A 14,347-nucleotide genomic window follows, 5' to 3' on the forward strand; every position below is an offset into this window, starting at 1 on the left:
CCTGAGAATGATGATGAGAAGCTTTGGAGGGACACTGATAATGCAAAGGGAAGAGCCTTCAGTCACTATTCCGTGTCCGGGGCAAGGAGGCTGTTCAAGGTTCCTACGATGGCCCCAAACCAAGAGCTTCGCCCATGATGCCACAGTAGAGCTAATGCTAACAGGGCTATATGAAGTATATCAGAGTGAGAAGAAATCATGTAGAAAAATAATTTTTATGCGACTCAGAGTAGTACTTTGTAGGTGCCCACTCCTAAAACTATTATCTCTAATAGTTTTTAACAGCACAATTAGCCCAGAGAAAAGGCAAAATTAGAACAATAACTTTAAACCACTTCTCTCCCCTAAAGTTGGAAAAATAGGCATAAACTTGAGTACTCCAATAATGAGGTACACATATAAAGAATCCCCAAATGAATAAAGGAAACATATTTCTTAAGCGCGTACTATACATCAGGAAATACTCTGGGGATAAAAAATACGAGCAAGAAATATGTCCTGTCTTCCAACACTTCAGTATGTATCCCCTCCGTGCCTTACTGCATTCTATTCAACGGACACCCCTATACCGTATTTCCGACAGCAGCCTCCTCTCGCCACGTAAATCTAGCTTCCGGCCTTGGCCTGAAAGGAACGTGTCTCGTGCCGGGTTTGCGGGCTCGCAAGCCTTTCTTAACCTCGCTTTAGCTGGCCCGTCATCCAGTGCAGAAACCTTAGTCCCCCAGCGCCTACCGGGAAACCACTGCCCGAGTTCTGCACTTCGGGGAATGAATCAGAGCCGTTCTTAGAGCTTCGAGCGCCACCTCCCTTCCTTCCCCCATCCATCCCCGTGCTGACTATAGTAATCAACAACAGGAGAGTGACTTCTCAGTGCTTAGTTTTTAAAACTTTTCCTTTTCCTGCTTTCCCTTTTTTGAAGCAGGGGAGGGGTTTGGAGATTGCCTAATCTAGGCGATTTAAAACAAGTTACATACAAAAGTAATGGTCTTTCCCTGACCGGGAATCGAACCCGGGCCGCGGCGGTGAAAGCGCCGAATCCTAGCCACTAGACCACCAGGGAGCCGTGTGAGCTGGGTTTCTTTAACCTCTTTTATTTATTGTTTTTAGGTATTGCATTCGCTTATGTAGTCATTTCCCCAACTTTAAAAAAAAAGCCTTCTAAACCAAACCAAGCACCAAAGCAACGCAGTATGGCAGAATACAGATCACTCAGAACTAATGGATCTCCACTTTAACAAAGGAAAGAAAAAAAAGAGACATGCGTTTCCTGAGCTCCTATCGGACTAAAGATAGGTCATCAAAACAACACAAAATTCGCTTCCCGATTTGTTGTGTTCTTACTCTTGCAGTCCCTGATCCTATATTGATTTCCCCTGGTCCTGCACTTTGAATCTACTCATACAACTCTTCCCTTGTTTCTCAGAATTCTTAAATGCCCGTCATGGAATTCCACTTAATTCGCATACACTACCATCAGTCCAGCCATTTCCCAACTGAGGGTCAAGGGGCTTTCCCCTCCTCACCCCCATCCCACTTTGTTAGTTTCCTTACCTCCCTTCACCCGGGAGGAAGGAGTCTGTCTTGCCCCAGACTCTCAGACCTGGGAACCTTTTCTTCTTTGGCCAGTTTCCTAGGAACTCGGTCGGTTCGTTTAAAAGTGCTTTTTCTTCTCTGACCCTCCTTAGCGGGGATGTTTCCTGTGTTTAAATCGGGAAATGCTCCTTTCTTGAGTAGCCCAAGAAAGGAGCAGGGGGTGCACAAATACAGAATAATTGGGGGTTTTGTTTAGTGTGCATGTATTACCGAAAGAAAAAAGTTCTTCCCTGACCGGGAATCGAACCCGGGCCGCGGCGGTGAAAGCGCCGAATCCTAGCCACTAGACCACCAGGGAGTGCGGAATGAAGGTTTTAAATCAGCTATCACGGCTCTCTTGTCTGACACTCAAAATGCCTTCTTACTTTCACTTTTCCGTAGCTTCCTAAATGCTTCCTACGAGTTCGGTCTCCCAGGCTCTTTGGAGAAAAAACCCGGGAAAAGAGGCGGGTGAGAACCCCATCCCCGGCCGCAGCCTCACTCCGAGATGTGTCCGCCAGAAGTGCCGCGTTTCGGCCACAGGCTTGCTTGCTCAGCCTGCCCGGGGACCTGAGCTCCAGGGCCTCCCAGCCCTTTAGTGAGCGGCCTGCTCTCGCGCGCACTGCTCTCCCCTCCCTTACTTTGGCTTCTCATTCGCTCAGTCTCCGCACCTGTCGGATGATCCCAAGAGCAGCCGCTTCTCTATCTTAGAGCCTTGGAGGTGCAGAGGAAGTAAGCAAAGTGGCCTCCGGGAGGGCTGCTTGGCCCTCTGCTGGGGTCGCCCACCTCCGGGGCCACCTGGAAGGAAGGAGTTCTTGGCTCCTGCTTATACATAGCCGGCTCAGATAAAACGCAGCCAGGAATTAGTCTTTACCCAGTGCTATTTTAATGTACAGGGTCAATTGGAGAGTTAAGTTTTAGTAACTTAAAACTCCACTTAGACTTTTGGGACACCCTGCATGTCTGGATTTAGGACAGTAGATTCCGATAAATGGGTACTCGAACTTTGGGTGACGTGGGTGGGAAGGGGCTATGTCCTAGATAGGGTATTGACTAAGGTGCTAGATTGATATTAAAATTACCGAATCTCAGCAGTGTAATGGAACAACTCTTACATTCGCATCTGAATCGGTTCATTCCATCTTTGAAAAGTTCCCATTATGAAGAACTTTCCCTGATGTTGAGAATCTACTCTGAATCTTGCATCCATTACCTGTGGTGATTTTCTTCTTTTAAAATGTAATATAATGGTTCTCTCTGGGAGAAAGCAGGTTTCTCAGGGGAGGTTTTCTGGAGGCAGCCTTAGTTTCAGTTGAAAATAATAATCACCCAAACGCAGCCGGGTGATAAAAGTTCAGATCTTTTATTGCCTCCAATATAGCCCGGTTAGCTTTTCTTAGAGGCCTCTCTCTCTCCTTGGTTCTAAGAGTTCTTGGCAGCTTTGTCCTTTGCTTCTGCCTCTGCCTCCAGCCAGCACCAAAGTAAAAGTTGTAATGAATCTTTCTTGCCTCCGAGAGAGGGCTTCTGGCTCGCCCAGAGTGCTCTGTGTCTGGCCCAGAGTGCTCCTCTCCAATGCAATTCAGCTGAACTTCCTTAACTGGGCCTCTGCTTTCTTATATATCAGAGAGTGGGAGTATGGCTTTCTCCCATAGTGCTCTCTGGCCCTCAGAGCTTCAAAGGAGGTGTGAATTCGGATATCTCTTACTAAACCCTGAAATCTCCCAAATGTGTGAACTCCAATGAGTAAAAGTGTGAACACAATCATTGTATCAATTAGTTCTACTTAGTACCTGGTTTCAGGTTCTGGCCCAAAACATCTCCTTGTAAGATTAGATCAAGGATACTGAACCATGCTAAGTTAGATAATTATTGTCTCTATCAACTCTAATGACAACAGTTTGTAAAGATTCCAACAATTATCATTTAAGAAAGCTGCCCCATTTCCCCTAGTATTTTCTTCTCCGGGGTTAAAATTCCCAGTTATTTCCATTAATTTTCATATGACATAATTTCTTCATCATTCCATCTTCCTTTTTCTGGGAGGGGAAAAATTCCAGTTTGACAGTGGTCTCGCTAAAACATTAAGCCAAAAAAATTTACCACAATTCAATAGACTAGTTTCACAGATTGAACCACAGTAAGACTATTATTTTCCTTGATCTAGGCACTAAATTTCAGTATAAGGAATATGAGAACCCATTATTATAGCAGTTAGTATATATAGACAGAGGGGGGATGGGGGTTGGGGGTGAATTGATTATGAAGGGATAATCTTTTTAAAAATAATGAAATTAAGGGGTGAGAGAGGAATGTACTAGGAGAAATGGAAAGGGAGAAATAGAAAGGAGCAAATTATCTGCCACACACACACACACACACACACAAAAAAAAAAAAGAGGCAAGAAAAAGCTTTTACAGTGGAGGGGAAGAGGAGGAAGAGAGTGGGAAGTGAATGAACCTTACTTTCATCAAATTGGTTCAAATAGGAAATACATATTCATTAGAGGTACAGAAATTTATCTTACTCTGCAGAAAAATAGGAAGGAAATGGGATATGGGAAGGGGAGGGAGGGTGATAAAAGAGAGGCCATATTGGGGAAGGGAGTGTTTAACAGCAAAACACTTTTGAGGAGGGATTGGGTGAAAAGAGAGAAGGAATAAATTAGCAATTATAATTGCAAAAAAAAATAGCAATAACAATTGCAAAAAAATTTTCGAAGCAAATTTCTCTGATGGAATATTATTGTTCTCTGGGAAATGATGAGCAAGATGCTCTCAGGAAAAAAAAAATCTGGAAAGTCCTTCATGAACAAAGTGAAATGAATTGTAACAAAGTAATGGCAATATTCTGGGATGACCAGCTGTAAATGAATGTTATTCTCAGTAGTACAAATATCTACAACTACTCTGAAATTGGATGAAAAATCCTATCCATACCCAGAGAAGAAACTGATGAGTCTGAATACAGATCAAAGTATTCTATTTCTCTCTCTCTTTTTAAATTAATTTTTTGAGGGTTTTAATTTTCATTAGGGTGAGAGATCTGTTTTCTTTTACAACTTGAATTTTATGGAAATGTTTTGCATAACTTCTCATATGGTTTCTTAATTGTGGGTAGAAAGAAGGGAGAGAACCTAGAAATCAAAAATCTTAAAAACAACAAATGTAAAAAAAAAAAAAGTTTTTAATGTAACTGAGGAAAATGTTAATAAATTAAAATTTTTTTTAAGGAATTTGAGAACCTGTGACATATACTAGTAAGATCACTGGCCTCTAGAGAGGCCTCGATTTGCATCCCAGCTCAATATTTTTAAGCTGAATGAACAAATCACCTGATTCCCCTTCATTTTGTGGGTTGAATTAAATAGCTTCTGTGCTCCCTTCCCAAGTTGAGATTTATCTGATTTTCTTTATAATGCTGCCTAAGTTGTTAGCCCCAATTAAGATTGAGCTTCTTTGTAGCTTGTTTTTCTTTGACTGCTGATGTTGAGATATTCAGGTACAGTGAGACTCTCGCTGTACCAGACCACCAGAATAATAGGATATGAGTGGTACTGTAATGCCAGAGAAACTGAGCAAGATAGAGATTAGAGAACAATTTAATAATTTATTAAATGGAGAGATTTACTGGGACCAAAGGATCCATGTTTGGTCCCAGGGCTGAATGAGACTATCTTCTCCAAGAATCCAGCCAACAATGTGAGTTCTCAAAGACATATATATACACGTGGCTCAGACGCAGCAGGTAGACTGAGGCAGGGTGCTGAGAGCGGTAACGGGACTCTGACAGGGTGGGGTGAGCCACCGGAGACGAGATGACTTAATCAGGGAGAGGCATCCCGGACATGGGGAGAGAGGCATCTTGATAAGAGGGTATCTGACATTCCTCTAGCTTGGGATGGGAAGAGGCATTCTGATATTCTAAAACATAAGATCTTTTATCCTTATCAAGTATTCTGATAAAGAGGGAGGGGAGGTTTTGCAGAACTGAGAAGCGGGGAAACCGGAGCAGGACTGAGTCAGGATAATTTGGGAAATTGAGTCAGGACAATAAAGAGAACTATGGCATAACAGTACCCCAAAAGACACCCTCCTATGTCTCAAATTGTCTCAAAATAATTTGTAGCCATGGACATTCTCCAACTCAATGGGTAAAGATTTTATTATGCTACTAAGAATGGGTTAAATTCCAAGAGAAGTTGAGGTTGGGAAGGGGGACCCCAAAAATTTGGGGTCACTGACCAGTGTCGCGAGGTGTCTCAAAAGAATTTGCAGGCTTGAACCCATTCCCTGGTTAAGGGGCAAAGTTTTATTGTAATTATAACATCATTGTAAATGTACTTATTCCAAGAGAATTTAGCAAGGAATCAAGAGAAAGGAGATAGATTTATACAGAGTTAGATCAAAGCTTCATGTTACTTATTTGATAATTTTATGGCTTACAAGTAGGTTTGAGTGGTAGTCTATTCACTATTGTCTCAGGAACTTGGTTATTACTGACCAACAGATTATCTACCTGACAATCAGTAATGTTTGTAGGACTATTCTAAGACCAGAAGACTTTGAAATCATTGACAGACAGATTGTTAGAACAAGAGCACTCTTAAGTCAGAGGGCTTCAGGATCACTAATATATCTTCTCTAACATCTAAGGGAAGAAATATTATTACATTCCTAAACTAGAGGACTTTTACAATCATTGACAGACAGATGGTCAGAACAATAGCATTCTTAAATCACAGGGCTTTACATCTTCCTTAAAATCCAAGGGAAAAAATATCATTATATTCCTCTAACAATTATTGACAGAATTGTTAGAACAAAAATACTCTGAGGTCAGAGGGCTTCAAAATCATTGCTGTCTCCCTAGAAGCTATATTACATCAAGAGGAAAGATAAGTTCCCTTAATAGAACTCACAATTAACCAGTAGCAAGTAGGGGATTACAAGGTTAATCCTAAAAGGAGGTTAGGGTCCTAATAAGTATTAGCTAGTGTGATGCTTAGCAATCAGAATAACTCTAAAGGAATTAGCTATAATAAGGAGAAAGGTACCATGAGATGGGAGGCCATTCCTTGATTTGGGAGCTAAGCCTAAAAGGGAGTTATCAAAGATCTATAGAATGTGCAGATCTTTTATAGGGAAATATAATTTTGGGTTTGACATCATAACTTGGCTTTCTAATTAGATACAGTAAAAGTAGGGTTTCTAAAGAATTCTACTTAAGGTAGGACTGTAATCAAAAGTCTTCTTGAACAAAAGGACTATTAAAAAACAAAAGGCCCACTTAAGTCTGAGATGATCATATCAGTGTCCCTTCAGAGCAGCTAGACTTGCAGATTGTTTACAATGATTCAGGCATTCTCTGCTAATGCCCACCTAGGACCTCATTAAAGTCATTGATTTTTGTTTTTAAAAAGGACCAAGACAGAAACACACACTATTGACCATACTCTAAGCTGAAGGAGGAGGAAATTTTCACTTTTAAGACCCTCCTCACCCCCCAACTGCTTTCTCTCATTTGTTATGCCTTAGACTCTGGGGCATGAAGACTGGAAACCCTGAAATCTCCATCAAGAAATGCTTCTCCTTCTCTTCCTCCTTCTCTTCTTCCTCTTCTCTCTTCTTTTTAATACTTTTTTTGCAAGAGGAACAGTAAAATATATATATTTGAAAATAGACTAGCCTCAGAAAAATTATACATAATCTATATTTTAGAGATCGATGTATGACAAAATGCATTCTACGGAGACTTCCTATAAGGTATCTCTTTCTCTTACATAGTATTTCCTATATACACATGCAGCTAACTTGCTCTGCCATACATTACTTCTGGAAGAAGTTTGTCAGCTGACTTCTTCTATAGCTCTACTCATCATCCCTGTGACTTGCCAAAATAAAATAATCCTTGCTTGACCACTATTGCCTTATATGTGTTGTCTTTTATTAGAATGTGAGCTCTTTGGGATCAAGTACACTGTGGTCGGGTTTCCTTCCCATGCCAGAGGTTAGGCTCCTCTCACAGTCAACAGTACGGTAGAAGGCTCAGTCAAAAACAATTCCATAACAATGGATTCCAGTTTTTGGCCATGGGGGAGGCCCCAGACAGAGTGCTCCTGGAAAGTGAGAGCAACAAATTAAGCTGCTGCAGCAGAGGAGCTTCCAGGAGGCTTGGAAACAGCAGGTAACCAAGCCCAACCCAATTCGGCAACCAAGAAGCTTGGGCCTGAGTAACAACAGGAGTTAGAGCCAGGAAATTTCTGTAGAGGGTGGATCTTGGGCTTGATTTTCGCACTCAGAAGTAAGCAGGCTTCATCTGCTCCATCCAGGAATGCTAAACCAGAATTATCATCCTGGTATAACCCCTCCTCTCCCTTGACTTCAGACTTTGAGGTAGTTATTATGAATAGACCAAAGAAACAGAAAATTAGGGGAAAAATACTCTAGAGTGAGAAACACCCCAGGGATAAACCTGGAGGATGAGAGTAACTGAATAACAAATCCAAATAGAGCCTATTGGGGGGCAGAGTGGGAGGAGGAATGTTTTAACCACAGAGATTGTAACTGGAAGAAAAGAAACAAGACATATGGAATGGCTACAGAGGAGAGACTGGGAAGAAGTGAGATGTTCAAACATACTGGGAAATCTCACTCAAGGGTTGAATGTTGTGAAATTTTGATTGGGTCAAATAGAAAACAACTCAATGAAACAAGAAATACTAAAATGAAATAAAAAGATTGAAAAACAAGAAAATTTGAGAAATATAATATTGAAAACAATGGGAAATTGGCAGAGAGACAATTTAAGAATTATTGGGGGAGAGTTGTATGGAAAGGTGAAGAACTTACAAATTAAGCATACATGATCAGAGACTGTTATTTAAAGTAGATCAAGCCTATAGGCCTCAGGTTGGGCTTCTCCAGAGTCATGTGATTTTAGATAAGGCGGGGACTATAATTCCATTGTCTAAAGAAGGGATTAAAAACATATACATGGCAAAAAAGCTGTATATCACCTTGTCTACTGCATTCCACTGACCAAGTAGGGAAATACAGACTTATGTGACCAATCACAACAGATAGAGGGTGCGATTTTGGAGGTTCTTTGACTGAAATGTATAAAAGCTGTGAACATCTTCAAGGGAATGGCTCTCTCCTGCTGTGAATTTGGCTCACAGACTAGGATGGGGTCTTCTTTTCGAGATTCTAATAAATAATTCTGCTTTCTATGAGTGATCTCTGTAGTAGTCAATTTGAGTAGGTCTTTTTGCCCCAAACAGAATTGTGGTAGTAGAAACAAGATGGTAAGAGAATGATCCAAAATGGAAAATAAGATGGCAGCGTAAAGGCAGGGACTTTCCTGAGTTCTCTTCTAAACTCCTCCAAATACCTTTAAATAATTACTCTAAACAAATTCTAGAGCAGAAGAACCCACAAAAATATAGAGTAAAACAATTTTTCAGTTAACAGAAAAAGTCTGTTGCACCAAGATTAGAATGGAGCACCATCCAGCACAGACCAAGTCCAAGCAAATCAGATGACTGAATTAGTGGCAGCAGGAGTAATTTTCTGACTCCTCAGACCACAGATGATAAAGGGAACATACAATGAGTCAGAAGGAGATTTACAGGGATCCCTTTGCTGACACCAGGGACAGGACTCTGTTGATTGCCTATACTTGGATCTTGGTGGAAGTTCTGGGACCTAATCCCAGTGTGAGGAAGAGCACTAGCACAGAAAAATTTGCAGGGTTGAAAAGAGTGCTTGTGGTTATTCACAAACTAGTGCATAGTTCAGCTCTCCTAGATCATACTGACTTGGAAGAGCCCCAAACTTACAGATGCCCAGAATTACCTCCCAAAACAATTGCACAAAAAACCATGAAGCTTAAGACAATGCCCTCTCCACTTGGGAAGCAGAGCTCCACTTTATTTATTTTTTTTAATTTTTATTTTCCCCAGTTACATTATAAAACAACATGTTTTTTTTTTTTTTTTTGGGGGGGTTATACATGTACATTAATTTTTTTTTTTACCTATTTCTATATGAATCATATTGGGAGAGAAAAATCAAAACAAAAAAGGAAAGCCACTAGAGGAAAAAAAATAGGGGAAAAAAGTGAACATAGCATGTGTTGATTTATATTTAGTCTCCACAGTTCTCTTTATGTGGATGGTGTTTTCCCTCTAAAGTTTATTGGGATTGCCTTGGATTCTTGAACTGAGAAGAACTAAGTCTATCACAGTTGATCATCACACAATCTTGCTATTGCTATGTATAATGTTTTCCTGATTCTGCTTGTTCCACTCAGCATCAATTCATATAAATCCTTCCAGAACTTTCAGTCTTTTCATCATCTTTTATAGAATAATAACTTTCTATTGCTTTCACATATGGTAATTTATTCAATCATTCCCCTATTGATGGACATTTACTATTTCCAATTCTTTGCCATTATAAAAGCTGATGCTACAAATATTTTTGCACATGTGGGTCCTTTCCCCTCTTTTATGATTTCTTTGGGATACAGATCCAGTAGTGAGACTGCTGGATCAAGGGTATTTTCACTTTTTTTTTGTTGTTTGCTACAATTTTGTTTTCTTTATCATTTTTTTGGGTTTTGATCTGATTTTTCTTGTGCAGTATGTTAATTGTGGAAACATGTGTAGAAGAATTGTTCATGTTTAACATTTATTGGATTACTTGCTGTCTAGGGGCATGGGACAGGGGAAGGGAGGCAGAAAAAATTTGGAACGTGAGGTTTTGCAAGAGTGAATGCTAAAAATTATATATGCATATGTTTTGAAAATAAAAAGCTTTAATGAAAGAGAAGAAAAAATAGAAAAAAAAAAAAAGAAATAGGCTAGAAAATGAGCAAATAACAGAAGGAAATTCTGACCATGGAAAATTGCTATGGTGACAAGAAGATCAAAACACATACTCAGAAGAAAAGAACAGAGTCAAAATTCTTTAACTCAAAACTTTAAAGAAAAATATGAATTAGCCTCAGGCCATAAAGGAGGCAAAAAAAGATGTCAAAAAATCAAGTGAGAGAAGTAGAGGAAAATTTTGGAAGAGAAATGAAAGTGATACAAGAAAATCATGAAAAAGAGTCAATAGGTTCATAAAGAAAATACAGAGGATAGCTAGGTGGCACAGTGGAGAGAGCACCAGCTCTGAAGTCAGGAAGACCTGAGTTCAAGTCTGACTTTGGACACTTAACACTTAATCCCAATTGCCTCAGCAAAAGAAAAAGAAAACACAGGAAGTTTCATTAATACAGGGGAAAATATTTGAAAGAAACATTTTAAAAACAGCAAAGGCCAAATGGTAAAAAAGGCACAAAAATCCAATGAAGAGAAGAGTTCCTTAAAAAGCAGAATTGGCCAAATGGAAAAGGAGGTACCAAAGCTCACTGAAGAAAATGATTCTTTAAAATTAGAATTGGACAAATGGAAGTTAATGATTTTATGGGACATCAAGAAGCAATGGAAATAATGAAAAAAAAATAGAAGAAAATGTGAAATATTTCATTAGAAAATCAATTGACCTGGAAAATAGATTCAGGAGAGACAATGGAAAACTAATGAATTCTCTAAAAGTCATGATTTTTAAAAATGAGACTAGACATCATCTTTTAAAAAATTATCAAGAAAAACGTATTATTCTAGAACCAGAAGGCAAAATAAAAATTGAAAGACTATATTGATCATTTCCTGAGATTCCAAAATGAAAACTCCCAGGAATACCATAGTCAAATTCTAGACCCCGCAGATCAAAAAAAAAAAAAAAAAAAATACTGCAAACAACCAAAAAGAAACAATTTAAATGTCATCGAGCCACAGTCAAGATAATGCAAGATTTAGCAGTTTCTACCTTAAAAGACTGGAGGATTTGGAATATGATATTCCAGAAAGCAAAAAAGCTAGGATTAAAAGCAAGAAATCACCTACCCAGCAAAACTAAATACAATCCTATAAGGGGGAAAAAATAGACATTCAATTAAAAAGGGACTTCCAAGCATTCCTGATGAAAAGACCAGAGCTGAGGAGAAAATTTGACTTTCAAATATAAGATACAAAAGAAGCATAAAAAAGTAAACAGGACAGAGAAATCTTAAGGGATTTCAATAAGGTTAAACTGTTTATATTCCTACATGGGAAAATGATATTTAGTTCTCATTATTAGGACAGGTAGAAGGAGTATATGTAGACAAAAGGCAGAGATATGAGTTGAATGTAATGGCATGATTAGCTAAAAACATAAAATGAAGGCTGAGAAAGAAGAATCCATTGGGAGAAGGGGAAAGGTAAAAGTAGAATAAGATTCATTATCTGACATAAAAGAGGCCTGAAAAAGCTTTTATAGAGAAGAGGGAAATAGGGGAAGTGGGGAGGAAAACACACAAACTTTACTCTCATCAGAATTTGATTCAAAGAGGGAATAATATACACACACTCAGTTGGGTGTAGAAATCTCTCTTAATCTATTTAAAAGTGATTTGGGGCTATGGGAGGAGCTGATGAGAGGGAGGGCATTTGGGAGAGGAAAAAGTCAGAAGCAAAACATTTTTGAGAATGAACAGGGTAAAAGAAAAGAGTTGGATAAAGAGACATTTTCAGGTACAAAGAGAAAGCATTTATTTAGTCTCCGCAGGGAGAGGCCCAGACACACCTGGGAGCCATCGCAACTCCCCCCACGTGCTCCTGAACCTGGCCAGCAGGAAGTAGAACATCCCGTTAAATAGGAAAAGACCCAAGCCTTCTCATTGGATAGATGAAAAGGAAGTAACCATCCTTGACCAATGGTCATCAAGGTTGTCTGTCTCCTACAGGTCATGTCACTTCCTGCAACTTCCTGTCACTTCCTGCAACCCAGGGCCTGACCCTCCAGAGATCATGTGACTCCTCAGAGTCCCTCCCAGATTCTTTCTTTTCAATGGGGGGCAAAGAGGGAGAGAATTTGGAACTCAAATTTAAAAAAAAAAAAAAAAAAAACAGTTAAAATTGTTTTTACATGTAATTGGGGAAAATAAAATATTGAATAAGATAAGGGAGAAAAAGGATTATTGAACTATCTGAAAATCATGACATCAAAAATAAAAAGTTTGGATAGAGTATTTTAAGAAATTATAAATAAAAACTGGCCAGAATTCTTAAAACCAAAGGGCAAAGTGAAAATCGAAAGAAACCAACTGTCTCACAACAGGCATTAGATTACTAAAATCATCCCTGGAAAATCTTATGATTCTGTAATATTGAGTCAATTTTGGTACTCACCACTCATCAGGACCCTTTGCCTTTCTGATTGGATCTTTTGCCTAGAAGTACCACTTGTCTACTTCTTTTAAAAAGCCCCCCAAAATGAAAATTCCCAAGAATTTCATAAATAAAAAACTCCCAGATAAAAAAGAAAATCCTATGGTCAAAAAGAAAGATTACCAAGGAATCACAGTTGGGATCATAAACACTTTATCACCATAAAAGAAACAAAAGCTTAGAATGTGATATTCCAAAAGACAAAATTAAGAATCACTTATTGGACAAAGTAAATATAACCCTGGGGTAAGGGAAGTAACCAAACCTTTAATGAAATAGAGAATTTTCAGTTATTCTTGATTAAAAGGCTAAAACCGAGTAGACATTTTGAAATGGAAACAGGAGCTAAGAGAAAAGGTAAAACATATGTGTCCATTTGGAAGGGATGTTTACATGCTAATAGAAGGAAAGGAAAAAATATTTTTTCAAAACCCTAATATATCATCATGGGCCAAAGATAAAGGAAAATCTGACAGACAGAATTGATTTGGGGAGTTGGGTTCATTATGTTTTAACAGGCTCAGGAGAAAACAGAACTAGAAGTGATAGATTATACTGGGGAAGAAAAGAAGAGAAGGGGAGGCAAATCACTGACATTTAATGTTTTGTTGGTCAGTTGTGTCTGACACTTTGTGACTCCATTTTGTGGTAAAGGTATTGAAATGTCATTTCCTTCTCCAGCTTATTTTACAGATGTGAAGTGGTTTGCCCAGGGTAACTGAGGTAGTAAATGTCTGAGGCTGTATCTAGCTCATCTTCCTGAATCTAGACGCAGTACTCAATCTACTGCACCATCTAGCTGCTCCAATATATGAAAAAAAAGTATAGAAAGTGACTTATATTTAAATATAAAGAAAAGAGTAGAGGAAATGGGTGTCTCTCTGTCTCTTTTTTTTAATTATAGCTTTTTATTGACAGAACATATGCATGGGTAATTTTTCAACATTGTCCCTTGCAGTCACTTTTGTTCAAACTTTTCCCTTCTCTCTCTCCACCTCCTCCCCTAGATGGCAGGCAGTCTCATACATCTTAAACATGTTTAAGCATATCGTAAATACAATATATGTGTACACATGTGTATAGTTCTCTTGTTGCACAAGAAAAATCAGATTCAGAAGGTAAAAATAACCTGGAAAGTAAAACAAAACTGCAAGCAGTCCACATTCATTTCCCAGTGTTTTTTTCTCTGGGTGTAGCTAGTTCTGTCCATCATTGATCAATTGGAACTGAATTGGATCTTCTCATGGTCGAAGAAATTCACTTCCATCAGAATACATCCTCATACAGTATTGTTGTTGAAGTATATAATGATCTCCTGGTTCTGCTCATTTCACTCAGCATCAATTCATGTAAGTAACTTCAAGCCTCTCTGTATTCATCCTGCTGGTCATTTCTTACAGAACAATAATATTCCATGATATTCATATACCACAATTTATTCAGCCATTCTCCAATTG

At 38.9% G+C, this 14,347-nt stretch overlaps 2 non-coding genes across 2 annotated transcripts; both read right to left on the reverse strand.

Moving 5' to 3' along the window:
* Positions 1-988: 988 nt before the first annotated feature.
* Positions 989-1,060, reverse strand: TRNAE-UUC (transfer RNA glutamic acid (anticodon UUC)). The gene has a single exon. It is a non-coding gene; the product is annotated as a tRNA-Glu (tRNA).
* Positions 1,061-1,819: 759 nt separating this feature from the next.
* Positions 1,820-1,891, reverse strand: TRNAE-UUC (transfer RNA glutamic acid (anticodon UUC)). The gene has a single exon. It is a non-coding gene; the product is annotated as a tRNA-Glu (tRNA).
* Between the last annotated feature and the right edge of the window lie 12,456 nt (positions 1,892-14,347).

The sequence above is a fragment of the Antechinus flavipes genome, chromosome 4 (genome assembly GCF_016432865.1).
Source record: "Antechinus flavipes isolate AdamAnt ecotype Samford, QLD, Australia chromosome 4, AdamAnt_v2, whole genome shotgun sequence".
Lineage (NCBI taxonomy): Eukaryota > Metazoa > Chordata > Mammalia > Dasyuromorphia > Dasyuridae > Antechinus > Antechinus flavipes.